The 18,417-nt window shown below is 42.6% G+C and overlaps 1 long non-coding RNA gene across 1 annotated transcript in view; it reads left to right on the top strand.

Moving 5' to 3' along the window:
- The window catches only part of LOC138762212 (uncharacterized), a 120,183-nt gene that overhangs the window by 47,642 nt on the left and 54,124 nt on the right, over window positions 1–18,417 (top strand). The window contains exon 3 of the long non-coding RNA XR_011356837.1: window positions 12,739–12,901. This is a non-coding gene — a long non-coding RNA (uncharacterized lncRNA). The remainder of the gene's footprint in view (window positions 1–12,738; window positions 12,902–18,417) is intronic.

Raw genomic sequence — 18,417 nt, 5'->3', positions numbered from 1 at the left:
GTTCCATTACAGCTGTATAAAACTTGTGCAATTCTGGTTGTCACATGACAGGAAGGATGTGGAGGCTTTTGAATGGGTGCAGGGGATATTTATCAGGATGTTGCCTGGTTTAGAGGGAATGCATTTTGGCAAGAGATTGGACAAATTTAGGTTCTTCTTTTTCTGGAGCAGAGATGGCCGAGGAGCGACCTGATCATGGTTTAGAAAATCACGAGAGGCATTAATAGAGTGGTCAGAATCTTTCCCCAGGATAAAAGTGTCACACACTAGGGGAGGAAGTCTAAGGGAGGTGTTTTGGGCAAATATTTTACTCAGAGAATGGTGAGTTTCTAGAATGGGCTGCCTGGAGTAGAGGTGGAAGCAGACACAAATGTAGCATTCAAGAAGCTTCTAGATGGACACATGAATATGAAGGGGATGCAGGGATATCTATCAGGTGCAAGCAGCAGATTTCTTACATTGATTTGGACATCCTGATCAGCGCAGAAAGGTGGGCCAAAGGGCCTCTGTGTTCTGTACTGTTTTATGTTCTAGATGACGGACAAGCAGTTTAAGTCTTCAGAGGGATGGTCATTGTGTTTGAGAGTGGGAGCTGGATGTTGTGGCTTGCATGGGGGCCACAATACCATTTATAAATTTGCTGATACCACATTAGTGGGTGGTATAAAAAGGGGGGGATGAGTCAGCGTACAGGAAGGAGATTGAAAACTTGGTCGAATGGTGCACTAACAACAACCTGGTATTAATGTCACCATTGTCTAAACCAAGGAGATGATTGTGGACCTTATGAAAGGAAAACCGGAGATGTATGATCCAGGGGTGATCAGAGGTGGAGAGGGTAAGCAAATTTAAATTCCTGGGAGTCATTATCTTGGAGCATCTTTCCTGGACTCAGCATACTAATATCGTCAAGAAAGCCTCTACCTTGTCAGGAATTTGCGGAGGTTTGGTATGACATTGAAAGCTTTAGCAAGATTCTGCTGATGTGGAGTGGAAAATGTGCTGGCCAGCTGCATCACGACCTGGTATGGGGGCACCAATGCCTCTGAGCGGAAAGCCCCGCAAAAGTACTGGACGCAGCCCAGTAAATCACAGGCAAAACTCTCCCCACTATTGAGAAAATAGCTGCCCGAGAGCAATAGCAATCATCAAGGATTTACACCACTGTTCTTGCTCCTGCCATCAGGAAAGATGCATGGGTGCCTCAAGGTTCAGGAACACTTGTTACCTCTCCACCATCAAATTCAATCAGAGATGCATATGGTGATACAAATATGTAACTGCCGATGGATAGTTGGCCTGTCCCTCACTGGTGACTTGCTCCCTGGTAACTCTTCCCCTTGTGACCCTGGAATAAAGGTCGACCTCCCTCTTCCTGTCCTCATTTGAGCACTTGGAATCCGACCAGCTACAAGTCTAAAGTTTAATAAGTCCTATCGTTCTTCACTCTACGGATTTGGAGTTACTGATAGAGTCTATCAATTTATTATACTTTAGACGTAGCTGGCCCAATTCCTGGCTCTTAAATCAAAAGGCCTGGCAGTGTCCCTTTGGCAGACAGTCCTGTCGGAAGCACTCCATGCCATCCGATCTCTGTTATCCACCGCTACCAATGCAACCCCACATGAATGTATGTTTTCCTTCCCTAGGAAGTCGGCGACCAGATCCACACTGCCATACTGGATCTCATCCCCGGGACCCATCCTGCTGCGGAAACATGCGAGGGGTCACAAATCCGACCCGTTGGTCGAAGAGGTGTAACTCCTATTCGCCAACCCTCAGTATGCCTACATGGTGTACCCGGACGGCCATGAGGACATAGTACCCATCTGGGACCTGGCGCGTGCCGGAGACCCCTGCCCACCCCCCCACCCCCTTCAACCCAGGTCCTACCTACACTCATACCGCCTCCCCTCAGGGACTCGGTGCAGGTCAGCGACCTATCCCCCACCCACCACACCATACACCCCGACCGTTCTCCAGTTGCTCCGACCATCATGACTGCCCCACATACAAGCAAGCCCAACCTCTGACAGAACCAGCCCTCCCTCCCCAGCCTCAGGACACATGGAGCTGACCATTATACCACCGGTGGAACTGCACCAGTCACAGAGGCAAAGAAGACCACCCAACCGGCTGAGCCTCTAGGACTTTTAACCCGGTGGGGTTTTTGTTTTAAAAGAGGGAGTGAATGTGGTGATACAAATATGTAACTGCCGATGGATAACTGGCCTGTCCCCCACTGGTGACTTGCTCCCTGGTAACTCCTCCCCTTGTGACCCTGGAATAAAGGTCGATCTCCCTCTCCCTGTCCTCAGTCAAGCATTTGGAATCGGGCCAGCTACAAGTCTAAAGTATAATAAAGCCCTATCGTTCCTCACTCTGCGGCTTTGGAGTTATTGATAGAGCCTATCAATGCAATTAAAGACTTGCTTTGCACATTATTTATTACTGAAAAATTACTTTTTTTCTATATTGCACCATCAATTTACATTTCTTTCTTTGTTTTGTACATACATGTCTTTTTCTTGAGTACAGTTTACAGTTACCGATAGGTAGAAATTTTGCCTGACCACAGGAAAAAGAACCTTAGGATTGTATGTACTCTGACAATAAATTTGAACTGAACCTGTGGTACTTGATATCGATGCTGTAAACTTAAAATAACAGAAGATGTTGGAAATACTGACCAGCTTGAGCCGGCATCTGTGAGGAGAGAAAGAGTTAATGATTCAGGTTGATAACTTTTCATCAGAACTTAGTTTTAAGTTGTAGGGAACAGGAAATGGTGGAGAAAATGGAATGTCTAAGTTAAAATGGACATCCTATTCTGCAGCATTTTGTTGTTATCCTTCTCTCCTCTGTTCTCATTCATTTCTTTCTGTTGTAGCTCACCTGGAATGTCCTTCAACCAACTCCAGCATTGTGTGGGTTCTCTTAGTTTATGTCACAGGCATTCTCTTCGATCTCAGCAACCTCCTTTCTCTGCAATCTAACACAAACACTTCCTAACAATTCCTGGTTCTGCTAAAAAAAAATCAATGATTGGAAACATCTGAACCTCTCACTATAGCTACTGCCTGATGCACTGAATATTTCTGTCATTCTTGTCTTTGGATATCGTTGCCAAGAGGCAATGTGTGACTGAGACAGGGAAGTGGGCTGAGCATGTATTCATGAGAAACTTCCCGAGAAATGATGTAAAAATGGGAAGTTATTGCAGAAAGTACTCCAGCTATGAACTGAATTAGACTGAAGGACCAACTGCAGAGGGCGATTTGAGTGGTCCATTATGTCTGAAGGGACCGCGGGAAGGATTGATATTCCAAGGATATGTGGAGTGATTTCCACTGGAGCATCTTCACTCCTGTGGTGACACAGAAACCAGATTAGAAGGGTTCAAATATGGAGTATGGGCAAGATAAGACCTGGGAAGCAGCATCATGCTTGGAGGAGAAGAAGAAGATTGATGATGTGGTCAATAATAGAGGATTTAATCTCGAGGACTGGGGTGATTTTGAAAGAAAAAGAAGGAATTACTTTGTGGTAGAACGATGCTCAGGGAGGGAATATTACTGTGAGGTATTCTGGGTATTGAATAAATAACGAACAATAGTTCCAACACAGAAGTTAAAAGTTTATGCCTCCAAAAATATTTCCCTTTGGAGTTTTACTAGCAGTATATATGAAGTATAAATTAATATAAATATTCTACTTATGGATTTACTGCTAGATACAATCAGAGGACTGAAGAATAGATACAGTTCAGAATTTGGTAATCCAAGGCCATCCAAGAAAAAAACTATTCATAACTAATTCATTTGGTCTATTAACATTAGCATTATGTGTGATCATTATATATTAATAGTGAACAGTTAATATGAAAGTGTTTCCAAAACAAATTTTATGTAATTTTAGTTGAATTTCTCTTGCATCTTAACCAGTTATAAACTGGTGGGGTTCTTGTTTGAATTCCTTTTATCATTGCATATAAATCACCTTGTTAAAATACTTCTTATTTAATGTCATGTCCATATGTGATTACAGTATATTTAAGGTACTTGTAAGTGGGAGAGATATCTGCATTGCTCATTTCAGTGACAATTTTAATATATATTAATTTGGTTTGGACAAAAGATGTGAAATGATTTTAGGTTCGGAGTGTAGACTTAGGCTAGTGGTTCTGAAGGGAACTGTCAGCATTCACATGGGTACACGTAACTACTGTATGCCTGAGACCTCTGTACTGTCACTGGACTTCATGTGATGGAGCCCAAATGTGCTGTGGTTTCCCATCATTACCCCGAGGAATCAGTCATTCTGGCCCTCAGTCTGGAATCCCCATTCATTTGGGACTTCCCAATTTGTAAAGAAGATAAATCTAAGGGTTCTTTTTCACTGCTTTTATTTTTTAAAAATGTTTTTTTTTTAGTCTCTTAAAGTGTTTTAAGTTTAAGATTATTTGTCACAAGATAGCTGGTACAGTGAGAAAGTTCATCTGTGAGCAGTCTAACAGGTTAACTCCAGCATTCATACAACCATATAAAGTAAAATAACAAGAGCACAACCGCAGAGTATAGAGTGACAATGAAAAAATGAGCATTTAGTCCAAAGCCAGGGAGCATGAGAGCAATGTTGTGGAATTCATTCAGGAGCCTGATGGTTGCAGGGTACAAACTGTCTTCAAGCATGATGGTGCACAGATTCATCCTCTTGAACCTCGGGAGGAAGGAAGATGAAGTGCGTCCAGAGGGTGTTGGCTACCTTTCCTTGGCAACAGGAGATTTATGTGTAGTTCATGGAAGGAATAGAAATTTGAGCAATATTCACTACCTGCTGTGGATTCTTCTGATGTGGAGCAGTGCATCTCTCATGCCACATTAGTGTCAATAGTGGACCTGTAGAAGGGCTGGAGGGGGACATGCTAAACTTCCTTAATTCTCAGCCTTCTGCCTCTTAGTCCCCTCCCTATTTACTTCTCAGCACTTTTCTCTTCTTCCCCCTCCCACCTATATCCACTATGACCTGCTAGCCTATGCTCCTCCCCCCTTGTCCTCCTTTCCCCACCCAACCTTCTTATTCAGACATTCTCCTGATTTTCAGCCCACCTGAGGAAAGGGCTGAAGCTCAAATATCATCTGCTTTTTGGTCTCCATGGATGCTGCGTAACCTGCTGAGTTTCTCCAGCACTTTCTTCTATATACTGGCCTTCAACATCTGCAGATTTCTTGTTGACCTCCATTAAACTGTCTAGAGCTTTGACAGGAGCAGAGGCACTCACCACCCTTGGCCTGGATCCTGTTCAACATCTGTCATTGTGCACCAGGACAGACCTTCAACAGGTCATCAGCCGAACCTTCAAGGGATGGTGTGTCAGCTCATATTGCCTTCTGCATCTGGCGCATGTGGGCCGGCTGGGGCCATGACCATCAAGACCAAATGGCAGGTCAAGTCCAGTGGTTCAACTCAAAAAAGATATAAGGACAAGACGAGGAGATGAATGGAAATCACCCTTCCTGGAATCTCACAGTGAGCCACATGAAATACATTATCCAACCTTCAGCATTGTTAGGCCTTTCACCTTGGATCAGGGTGAAACATGAAAGTCTGCAGATGCTGTAATTGTAGTAAAAACAGACAGAAATGCTGGAGGATCTCAACTGGTTTCACAGGGTCCATAGGAAGAAAAGATATATTCCCAAAGTTTCGGGGCTGAGCCCTTCTTTAAGGAATAGGGCAAAGAACAGGAAGGCACAAGAATACAGATTGATCCTGACTTACAAAGTTCAGATTATTTCCCAATTGTGCTTTGTCAGACCCAATGCTGTTTTTTTTTAGAAAAAAGTTGATTTGGAATGCATGTGCAGATTGATGTCACTGGGAAGGAAGAGAGATTGAAGAGGGAGAGAGAGCGATGGAAATCTGTGCATGTGTTCCAAATCACAAAATTGCAAAGTGACGCCGCTGCCCCAGTTACCAGGCGCCATCTCAGGCTCCCAGCAGGAGCGGGGATATTGGGTCAGCCTCCTGGCAGGAGCAGGGGTCGTCAGCGTCCTGGCAGAAGCGGCTGAGAAAACTACCTGTCCAGATAGACCCAACTTACGATAATTTTGTAAGAAGGGGTCTACCTGTAAGGAGACTGAAGACTGGCTGGGGATGGAAACCAGACCAACTGAAGGTGTTAATTTGATATGATGAGAGGTAAGAATTGATTTTGGATCCTAGTGGCCACCAATTTCAATTCCCTGACCCATTCCCTTACTGACATGTCTGTCTGTGGTCTCATGTACTGCCAGGCTGAAACCACCTGCAAATTGGAAGAAAAATACCTCCATCTTTTGTTTAGGCACCATCCAACCAGATGCCATTAACATTTACCTCCAGTTTCTCATAAACCACACCCTCCACCCCCCCCCCCCCCGACTTATTCCCCTGCTGCCTTTCCCCTAGTTCTGTCTCTCTCTTCCCTCTGTCTTCTTTCACAACACCATCTACAAATTCACTGACAATACCACAGTAGGGGATTGTATAAAAATGGGCGATGAGTAGGAAGATTGAAAGCTTGGCTGAATGGTGCACCAACAACAATCCCTCACTCAATGTCACCAAAACCAAGGAGCTGATGTTGACTTCAGGTGAAAGGTGTACAATCCAGCGATCATTGGGGGATCAGAGGTGGAGAGGGTGAGCAATTTAAGTTCTAAGGAGTCGCTATCTCAGAGGATCTTCCCTAGACCCAACATACAAATAGCATCGTGAAGAAAGTCTACTTTCTCAAGAGTTTGTGGTTTAACATCAGAAACACTGGTAAATTTCTACAAAAGTATGCTGACCAGTTGCATCACGGACTGGTCTGGGGACACCAATACCCTTGAGTGTAAAGCTCTGGAAAAGGTAGTGGACACAGCCCAGGTCATTGCAGGTAAAACCCTCCTCACCATCGAGAACAGGGAACGCTGCTGTCGGAGAGCAGCAATAACCATCAGCGATTCACATCACTCAGGATATGCTCTGTTCTCACTGCTACCATCAGGAAAGAGGTCTAGGTACCACAAGACTCGCACCACCAGTTTCAGGAACAGCTGCTACCCCTCCACCATCAGACTTCTCAACAACAAACTCAATCAGGAACTTGTTTAAGGACTCTTACTATTGATTTTTTTTCTCTCTTATTGCACAATTTGTTTACATATATACACTGATTTTTTTTTGCACTACTAATAAATGGTAATTCTGCCTCACCCGCAGGGAAAAGAATCTCAGGGTTATATGTGATGTCATGTATGTTTCTTCTTTTCTTTCTTTGGCTTGGCTTGGCGGATGAAGATTTATGGAGGGGGTAAAAGTCCACGTCAGCTGCAGGCTCGATTGTGGCTGACAAGTCCGATGCGGGACAGGCAGACACGGTTGCAGCGGTTGCAGGGGAAAATTGGTGGGTTGGGGTTTGTAAGGTAAAACATCATGAGATGGGAATGTGTAAGGAGTTACCCTGTACAGGGCTGTAACAAGATGTGAATGCATCCTTGTACTTACAAGATAAGAGAGACATTGATGGATTGAGAGGCAGGAAGCTAGCAGGGAAAGGATAGCAACAGTTTTAGTCATTGGACAAGTAATGATATGATGATGTTCTAAGCATGTATCCAAGGGTATAAAAAATCACCATTTTGCTGATAACGGCAGAATGCATTCTCCGACTAACATGGTTAGTTGCAAGTGTTACAATCCGGTAATAAAGAACAAAGAACCCTGATTTCGACTCAGTCTGGTGTTTGTCTCACTCATTCATGAACAAAGCAGACCTAACAGGTTGGGTGTTGGGTTTTTCCTCCTTTGTCTTTTGTCAGTGAGGTGGGCTCTGCGGTCTTCTTCAAAGGAAGTTGCTGCCCGCCGAACTGTGAGGCGCCAAGATGCACGGTTTGAGGCGAGATCAGCCCACTGGCGGTGGTCAATGTGGCAGGCACCAAGAGATTTCTTTAGGCAGTCCTTGTACCTCTTCTTTGGTGCACCTCTGTCACGGTGGCCAGTGGAGAGCTGAAAGCTGAAATCACAGAGCCAAAATCAATTCTCACCTCTCCTGAATGCCAATTAACACCTTTTGTTGATCTGGTCTCCTCCTAGGGTCAGCGCCAAGGGGGAGCATCTGCGGGGATTGCCTCCCCAAGTGAGGTGCTCTTCCCGCCCCCATATGGCTGTGGCCATCACTCACCTTCAGACCTGCTAGTGACTCTCCACCCGCTCCAGGCCAAGTCACTAGCGTGCGTCAGGGTGTCACTAGTGGCTAATGACGCTTAACGCCATAAAAGCAGTGCTCTTGTTACCTACGTTAGAGGGGCGGATGATGGTAACAGCACCCCACCCCGAGTGAGTTTATAAGCTTTGCACCACACCCCCCCCTCCCCCACATGCTGAATCCCCCCTTGAACATTCATACATTCATTCTTCCCCCGGCTAATCTTCAGTCTCTTTATTCTTGTGCCTTCCTGTTCTTTGCTTATTCCTTGAAGAAGGGCTGAGGCCCGAATGTTGGTAATATACCTTATGGATGCTGCGAGACTGGCTGAGTTCCTCCAGCATTTCTGGGTGTTTTTACTTATTCTAGATCATCCCTCTCTACAGCACTTCAGGATGTCTTGTCATATAGAAGGATGCTTACTATATTGTGTAAAATAATCAGGGCATTCCAATGACTTCATATCCTTTGAATGAAGAAATACTTTTCTTTTAAACCAGTGGTTCTCAGCCTTTTTCTTTCCACTAACATACCACTTTAAGTAATTCCTTTTCCATCAGTGCTCTGTAGTAAGGGATTGCTTAAGGTGGGATGTGAGTGGGAAGGGAAGGTTGAGAATCACTGCTCTAGACCCAATTGTAACTGAAATATTTTGCTTGAGAAAAATTGTCACTGGCCCATTTCCTTTGGAGTTATGAAACCGTGCACATAATGAGTCAATTGGGTACGATTAAAACAGTGGTTTTCAGACATTTTCTTTCCACCCACATATCACCTTAAGCAATCCCTTAATAATCACAGAGCCCCTATGGCATAGGGAATACTTAAAGTGGTATGTGAGTGGAAAGAAAAAGGTTGAGAATCACTGCTTTAAACTAACTGTGGTTAGATGATTTTCTGAAAGTGCTTTTCAATAAAGGATTCTAAATACTTCCTATAAAAAAAAGTCCAAAGTATCCAGTGATGAATAAAAAGTCTTTAATCTTTGCATTCTTGATTTTCAAAAACAGAAGTTGACGTTTTGTGCGATTTTGATGTATTTTATCGCCAAATGTTTGATTGAATAATTAAAATAAAAAGATTTTTTTTGCTAAATATTGAATAATGCCAGAGAGCATTTTTGTTTCATCAATGAACCTTGGTTTCTTGAAATTGGATTAAATAAGAACATTATAATGGTTGTCTTATTGCACTTCTGTACTGTAGATCCATCATAATCTACCATTTACCATCACCTAAGAGATGTTCCCAGATTGTGAATAGTGCAGGATACCAGAGTTTATTAACATGATTAATTCTGTCACTATTGGGTAAAACTTGCCAGTGCAATATAAATAGACAAATGTTTCATAAGCTTTACAAATACATTATTTACTGATTCTTCAACAGATTGATTAATGCATCCTGACTGTACCAACCATATTTTCTCACTTAATTCCTCAGTTTAAAATTGCTCCATGGCTCTCCAAAATGTCACTTTTGCTTGTCCCTCCCTAATAGCTCTATCCGCAGATTCCTCTCCCACCCCACTGATAAAGCATTGTCAATTATTTTAAAAGCTGTTTAAGCCTTGTGAGAAATCATTCATCTTAATATTTCTTTGCCACTTTCTAGTTCTATTAGAGCTGCCTTAAAATGTGATTCTGTGGACAACCTTTTAATTATTCCCTTCTGATATTTTCAGTCAATGTAAATTTGGATATAGTTCTATGAAGGACAATTTTCTCAATTGAAAGCATTTCTTCATTGAATGTTGCCTCAAAAACGCTCTGATACCAGATGCTATGAACTCATAGATGCTGCCCGTAAACCACCACCCCCCCCCCACCCAATAATCAGTTTGGTTTTCATTTTGCTATTGCATGTAGTTCCTAGTTGTTCCTTTCACTTGTATGAAGGCAGCTTCTGATTCTAATATACTGCTCTTATCTTCATCTATTTCAGGAGATTAAAAAAATAAACGATTGAAAGCCAAGTTCAGTAAGATCCCAGAGAAAATTGAGTCACAAAGAGTGGCCATAAAATAGTGCGATTGCTAAGAACCTTAAGAGAAAAATAGGTGCTCCTGGGCATTATTATACACACCAAGGCATACACAACCTGAAATGCTTTGATTCTACCTAATACCAAAAAAATATAATGTACAGTTTGTACATGAAATGATATGCTACTGTATACTATACCTTATACATGCCCATGCTTTGTTTATCTATGTATAGTGTATATTGAAGTATGTCGGCCTTATTATGTATTAGTAATACGTTCAAAAGAATCACCACACAATATTGGTGCATGGTTTAGACAATTTAATGATGGACTATAATTTATCATAATGATCCTGCCAGACTGTTTGATTTTCTCTGCTCTAAGGAGAAACCAATAAAAAGCTGATGCTGCAGGCAACTCTATTCTGTGTGGCACGTTGAGAGATGCATCAACTCACAGTATTTGAATAGATCACATTGCTAGATCTTCACTTACAAAATCACTTGAAGTTCTTAATATTAGTTTAGATTGGTATTTATTACAAGAATGTTGGTAGTTTAAGGACAAAATTAAATCAATGGGGTTGCTGATGTTCCTTTCCTCTTTTTTAAGTTCGGATTAAATCTTCCGCTTAGTGTTTATTAATGTATCCGGAAATTTCTTAACTGCCCAGGTTTTTGAAAAAAGAAACCCCATCACCATCTGTCAAACCGCACACTCCATTACTCTATGATCTGGCTAATTAAAAATAATAATTCCTTGGGTTCACTTTTTTTTGGTTCCAGATGTACAGTGAGATACAATTTGTGCAGGAAATCTCAGATACTGATTTTAATTCTGTGGTGAACTGCTGAGCTGTTGTATCCCTGGTTCCACCCCGTCCTGTGACTGTACTTGTGGCCCCTCCTTCTTTTGTATAAAGCCTCTAATACCCTTCCCCTTCCCCAGAAAGCTCAGGTAACGGCACTGGATGAGGTCCTTGTTCATTGTGAATAAAAGCCTGTAGATCAGTGACTCAGTCTCAGCCTCTCGAGTTATTTACTGTACGTCAAATTCATAATATTTTTATGGTGTAGAAACTATCTTCCTCTGAACCGTGTAAGAGTAAATGTTGGCATTTGGATATCAATGATTGATTTTGTCACCATACAGGCAGTGGCGAATTAGTAAGGCCCCCCCCTGACCTTGTCCTGCCATGGGCCCAGGCTACCCCCTGTGCCCCTCACTCCCTGCCACAGGTCTGGCTACCGCCTCTGCCACCTCTGTGGCCCAGGCTGCCCCCACCAACCCTCACTCCTTAATGAAGCCACCCAGGCACCATTCACTACTGGCCTCTCATTTAGGAGTGCTTAGATTTGATAGGTGTTGAGAGGTTGGGGGTGGGAAGAAGAAGAGATTGGATTCATTTATGTAACTTGTTAAATGATGATTTCCCAATCTCGGAAACTCCGCGGCCAAGTCTTTGGGGATATCTGTGCAGCTGGTCATCATGAGCCCCACACCTGCAAATATCATGCTTTAAAAATAAATACTCTGTTCTCACAGAAACATCTGGAGTCCCAAATCTAACTGGCCACAGTAGCCACTGACGGTCCTATCAATGCCTGGTGACCAAACAAAACCCTAGCTGTTCAACTCTGACAAGTGATTGCGTCTCCTACTGTTTCCACTATTCATGGCCCCCAATAGAAATTGTGCTTGCTGCTCACAACCCGGTGACTCTACACACACACATTCAGACACCTCCGGCCGCTGTGTACCCCTCCCGTTGTTCACTTGCCTATCGCAGGTGACAGGCTGGACACCGGTATTTTGGAGTCCCCTCCTCACACACACCACAAATCTTCATGCCGCCACCGCCATCTCCCAGAAACCACTGCACACATCACCCCGGCAATGGCGTGATACCGACTCTGGCCCGCCTACGCAGTAAGTGGGTGATAAATCAAGACCAGGCTGCCCCTTACTGAGTCTAGGGGCTCGGGTCTCCTTACCCTCCAGGCCCCTAGGCTTCAGCCTACTCAGCCTAATGGTTAATCCGCCACTGCATACAGGAAGCTATAATTGGAAAATCTACTTTGAATTCATAAGGAATGCAAGCCTTCCAAACAGGCATGAACTTGGAATACACAGCCTGTTCTCAAACATGATGTCTCGCAATTGAGGTTGATAACATTTTATTGCCCTTGAATTGAGACCTGCAGCAAACCATGTGTGATTCCCATCTCATGGCTACTGTTGTCCTCCAAAAGAAATTACATTTACCCCGTACTTATCTCCCAACAGCAATTTGTGCTCCAATGTTGCCATGTGTCAAGGGGTCTCAGTGTAACATGATGTGGTCCTGAGGTGGTCAGAAAAACCTTGCTCACACCCCTCACAGTCTGAATTATTTAAAAACTATTAAAAATTAAACAAGTAAAACACTTAAAAACAATCTAAAACCACATTTAAATAATTAAAATATGACTGCAAGCACAAATACAGATGAATGCAATGACCCTTATTCTTCTTTGTAGTTGTAAAATCTCCAGATCCTGCACCAGGCCATGGTATAAGTCTTGGAGTCCAACTGCAGAGCTTCAGGACAGAGAGGTATTGAAGAATCTGTCAGCAAGTTGCAACCTGCCATGTTGAGATGCACATGCACTTAAAACCCCAAAGAAGTGAACATTTACACCGGTGAGTGCTAGCTTTTCATTTCAGAATTATTTAGCAATAAGCTTTGGTCCATTAAAGTTCTTTAAACATTACTGGTAAATATAAGCAATCAACTACATTTATAAATAAATAGAAATATTTTGATGAACTAAGTCTGGATCATCACTCAGGCGCAATTCGAATCAGAATTTATTCTCATGAACATCATGAAATTTGTTGTTTTGCAGCAGCGTTGCAGATGTGAATATAAATTACATTAAATAAATAAATAAATTGGAGTAACAAGAAGAGAAAGTAAGGTAGTGTCTGTGGTTCATTATTCATTTCGAAATCTGATGGCAAAGGGAAGAAGCTGTTTTTGTACTGTTGGGCGTTCATCTTCAGTCTGCTGTACTTTCTTCCTGATGTTAGCAGCGTTAAGAGAGCATGGCCTGCATGGTGAGGATAGAGGCTGCTTTCTTGAGACACCACCTCGTAGATGTCCTCGATGGAGTAGGAAACATTGCCTGAGGGAACAGTGCTAAACGGAGAGTATGGGAAACATCATTCCAGACACAGTCCTAGGAACATCGCTTCATATGGAGACTGGGGGGAATCACTTCACATGGAGACTGTGGAATATCGCTCCAGATACAGTGTGGGGAACGTTGCCCCAACGCAGATTTTCCTTTGTAACAACATAACACTGGGCAGTTTCTTCAATTATCTTTTTATTCCCTCTATCTTGTTTTTTGCCCAGCTACTAATGATCAATTTTACACCCTAAATTTTAACAGTATGTTTAAATCTAATACAGCTGTACTCCTAGCATGTGTATGAATGAGACAGATACATCACTCTAAGAAGACACATAGAAATGTTGTGAAGCTTTTAGTGTCAGCTTTTTGAGGGCAGATATAAGATGTTTCTGAGGGAATTTGCAGGAAAATGTGTGGAATTTGTTCAGAGATATCCAAGATTTCTGTGGAAGTGCATGAATTACAGATAATCAGGTTAATTCATAAAAAAATAGCTGACAATGGACTTTCATCTGAATGTTTAAGTGTCTATGTGGATTAACCCACACATTGTATTCTCAAGGTCTGAAATACATATTCTAAAATATGTGAATCAGGGACCTTTCAAAAGGATTTTGCAAAGCATTTCTGTCATTCAGAAGAAAATAAAATCTTACTTTGAAATTTGTACCAGTACAGCTGAATAATATGGCTGTATTTTAATAGTTAATGTTGTTCATTTAATAATCTAGAGGCATAGTTTGATGGGGAGAATTTAAATCACAAATGTTAATATAGTTATAGGGCATGCTTTATTCCACTTCAGTCATGTGAAAATGACAGCAGACTTACATTATTGCTGCACCTTCAAATATCTGCAGATTTTTAAAATTCATTTATTAACTGTGGGCATTGCCAGCTAGGTCAATATTTATTGACCATCGGTATTGGGCAGTTAGCAGTAATTATTGGTGGGTTGCCCAATGTAAACTGCTGCAAGGGAGATGGGGATGGTTCCAGGGTTGAGACCTGATGGCAATGAATGAAGGATGATATATTTAAATTTTAAATGTAGACACGCAGCATGGTAACAAGCCTTTCAGCCCACGCCCCTGCCGCCTAATTACACCCAATTGACCTGCAATCCCCAGTGCATTTTTTGAATGATTGGAGGAAACTGGAGCACCCGGGGAAAGCCCAAACAGACTCGGGGAGAATGTACAAACTCCTTAAAAGCAGTGCGGGATTTGAACCCTGGTCATGATTGCTGATGCAGTAAAAGCCTTGCAATAAGCGCTACGCTAACCGTGGCACCCAGGTCGGGATCATGTCTGACTTGGAGGGCAGCTGTAGGTGGCATAATTGCCACAAGCTTATTGTTCTTGTCCCAGGTGCTAAGGGTTTTCATTCAGGAGCTGGCATTGGACCTGGAGTTCATTGCGCATTGCACTGTTGGCAGTGGAAATGAAGATTCATATTGGTGAATGTGGAGCCAATCAAGCAATTACCATCTTCTGGATGATTCTGAGCTTCTTGAGTGCCGTGGACACTGGGCAAGAGGCAAGTTGCTCCGTTGTTGCAGATGAAGGAGAAGCAGGCACTTGCCTGGACTTCTCAAATTCAGAATCAGGATCATAATAAGGGTTGGCGCTACGCTCTCACGACACCAGCGATTGGAACCTGGCTTCGTATCCCATGCTGTCTGTAAAAAGTTTGTACTTTCTCCCCTTGTCTGCATGGGCTTTCCTCGGTTTCCTTCCAAAACGTACCAGGGGTCGTAGGTCAATTGGGTGGCATGGATTCATGGGGCGAAATGATTACCATGAGCATGTGTCATGGAATTTCGTTGTTCTTCAGCAGGCATATGGACAGGTGCAAATATTTCTATAAATTACATCAATTAATCCGTGCAAAAGATGGTGTCTATGGTTCATTGTCCATTCATCAATCTGCTGGTGGAGGGGAAGAAGCTACTTTTTACCATTGGGCATTTGTCTTCAGAGTCCTGTACTTCCTTCCTGATGTAAGAACAGGGCATGGCTTGAGTGATGAGGCTGCTTTCTCAAGACACTTCTTCTTGAAGATGCCCATGATGGTGCTGGCCAAGTTCACAACTCTCTGTAGTCTTTTCCTGTCCTGTGCATTGACACCTTTAATCCGGACAGTGATGCAACCGGTCAGAATGCTCTCCACGGTACACCTGTAGAAATTTGCAAGAACCTTTGGTGACGTACCAAATCTCCTCAAACTCCTCACGAAGGCTGGTGAGCCTTCTTTGCGATTGTATCGAAACGGAGGCCCCAGGATAGATCTTCAGAGATGTTGACGCTTAGGAATTTGAAGTTCTTTGCCCTTTCCGCTGCTGACCCGTTGACGTTGACTACTTTGTGTTCTCCTGATTTCCCCCTCCTGCAGTCTATAATCAGTTGCTTAGTTTTTCTAAAGTTGTGTACAAGGTTGTTGATGTTATACCACTTAACTAGCTGATCTATCCCACTCCTGTAAGCTTCCTCATCGCCATCTGTGATTCTACCAATGACTATAAAGCCATCTGACAAATTTTTAGATGGCATTTTTAATCCTATAACTTCATATACTTCAAAATTAATCAGTAAGCAAAACTTAAGATCAAATTCCGTTTTTAAGTGAAGCCCATAGACAACATGGGAACTGAACAGCAGTATGAGTGATGTTCCTATGAATTCCCAACACATATATTGCTGTGTGGTGCAGTTTATAAGCTGGGGAAGCACAAGCTTGTAGCGGTCTCTGGAGGCCTGCCGAAGTGCATCCTGTGGATCACATGTACTGTGGCTATGGTATATTGGTGCTAGGTCATTTAAGCTGCTGCATGAAATGCTGATCATGCGAATATCTTTCTTTTATAAATTGTTTTGAATTTTTTTAGACATTCAGCACAGTCTTAGGCTCTTTCTGCCTACGTGCCCATGCCACCCTATTACACCCAATTGACCTACAACCCCAATACTTTGTTTTTTAATGGTGGGAGGAAACCGGAGCATCCGGAGAATGTGCAAACTCCATACAGACAGCACCGGATTTGAACCCATGGTCGTTGGCACTGTAACAGCATTGCACTAACTGCTAACCTAACCATGCTGCCCTGAAAAGGCAAATGTATTCTCCATATAATAAACAAAATGCTTCCTTTTTTAGCAATTCAGTTTTGATTAATACAGAAGCCAAAAACTGTTTACTGAAGACAAAGCATGAAACCACAAAGCATTCAATAGCAACAATATTTTCCAATTGTTGCTAAACTGGATCAGAAAAAAATAGAATAATTTGAAGGCCAATCTGTACATCTATAAACCTGAGGGCGAGAAAGGAGAAAAGATCGAGGGGAAAGGCAACTAATTAAAGTGGCCCATATCTAGAACCAGAAGAAAAACTTTCACTTTTTCACATTGGACTGAGCCACAAAAGCCTTAAACACTGGGAGAATATGCTACAGAATGAATAGATGGAAACAAGGGGGCACAAGTAAAATTGGAACAGTGGGAGTGGGGTTTGGTATTGATGTATGTGCAGTGCTTTTCACATTCTCCTTCCCCTCATATTCAGGCAGAAACCTCTGTTACATTCTGGATGGCTATGTACACTTTTGAATCTCCAAAAACCAACTCCTCTAAATTCTCTCCACTCTGGATGCATGAAAATGTTGTCTATATTTATGAGGGTGTGCAAATAGAGGGATATGTGGGGGGATTATTAGGCATGGAACGTCTTTCAAGAATTTGGAAAAGGGGGATCAGTGAGTTGGTTCAAACAGGAACCAGCCTTAAAAAATTCTGTTAACAATGTAACATTCACTGATACTTTATAGCATCGAAAACAGTCATTGGGTGTAACATTCTGCTTCTTTTGCATTGTAATGACAGAGGGAAGGTAAAAAAATATGGTGGAATGTACAGGGAGGCTTTGACCTAAGTGTCTCCACTGCCTGGCAATGCCACTCCTCTTATGCATTCATCTTTCTTGATCGATTAAGCAAAGGGTTCTATGCAGTGCACCATTAAAATGGAAGAGAGCAGGCAACCCTGCCTGACTTCTGCTTTGATGGAAAGCTATCTATTTCCTACTCATTAATTTGGACTGCACTATGGATGTTCACATAGAGAAGTTTAATCTAATTTCAGATTCCCTCCCCAAAGCCCATTTTGTAGAGCGTGTCCATCATGTCGAAAGTGTTCTCCTGGTCAAAGCTGACCAGATAGGTGTCCACCATCTTGTCCTGCATGTGGGCAATGTAACTCTGAGCAGCATTACAAGGTCAGAGATTTTCTCTCCTGGAACCATGCAGATTTGGTCTGGGTAGATTAGCTGTTCCAGAACAGGCTTGACTCAATTGGCAATGGCTTTGCACTGGATTTTATAGTTAACATTTACCAATGATAAGGGTTTCCAATTCCTGAGATCCTCCTTTTCCCTCTCTGATTTGAAGATGCCTGCCAGGAGTGCTATGTACTTCCAGCAGGTCTCCACCCATCCAATCCCTCAGAGCCAAGTACAACTCAGCTGGTAAGCTGTTGTGACATATCCTAGCCACTTAATACATATTTCAAAACATTTCTGTTTTGTCAGTAATATTCTGACTCTTTATATATCTGAAATGAAATGAAAGTAGCATATTTTGTGTGTCTGATGTTCTGTGCTCAGATCCCTTTGGATCTTAGGTAGGAAATTTCCTACCTAAGAAGTATATTTTTCTCCAATTGTTTATGTTACTTTAAGAGTATGCATGCTTTTTCATTAATCACTAGTACTCCTTTGAAGAAGACTGCAGAGCCCACCTCACTGACAAAAGACAAAGGAGGAAAAACCCAACACCCAACCCCAACCCACCAATTTTCCCTTGCAACCGCTGCAACCGTGTCTGCCTGTCCCGCATCGGACTTGTCAGCCACAAACGAGCCTGCGCTGACGTGGACATTACCCCTCCATAAATCTTCGTCCGCGAAGCCAAGCCAAAGAAAAAGAAGTACTTAAATATTCAAAGTGGTTCCCTCAGTTAGGATG

The sequence above is a fragment of the Narcine bancroftii genome, chromosome 4 (assembly GCF_036971445.1).
Source record: "Narcine bancroftii isolate sNarBan1 chromosome 4, sNarBan1.hap1, whole genome shotgun sequence".
NCBI lineage: Eukaryota > Metazoa > Chordata > Chondrichthyes > Torpediniformes > Narcinidae > Narcine > Narcine bancroftii.
The sequence above is the reverse complement of the archived record's forward strand: the minus strand, read 5'-3'. Positions and strand labels throughout refer to the sequence as shown.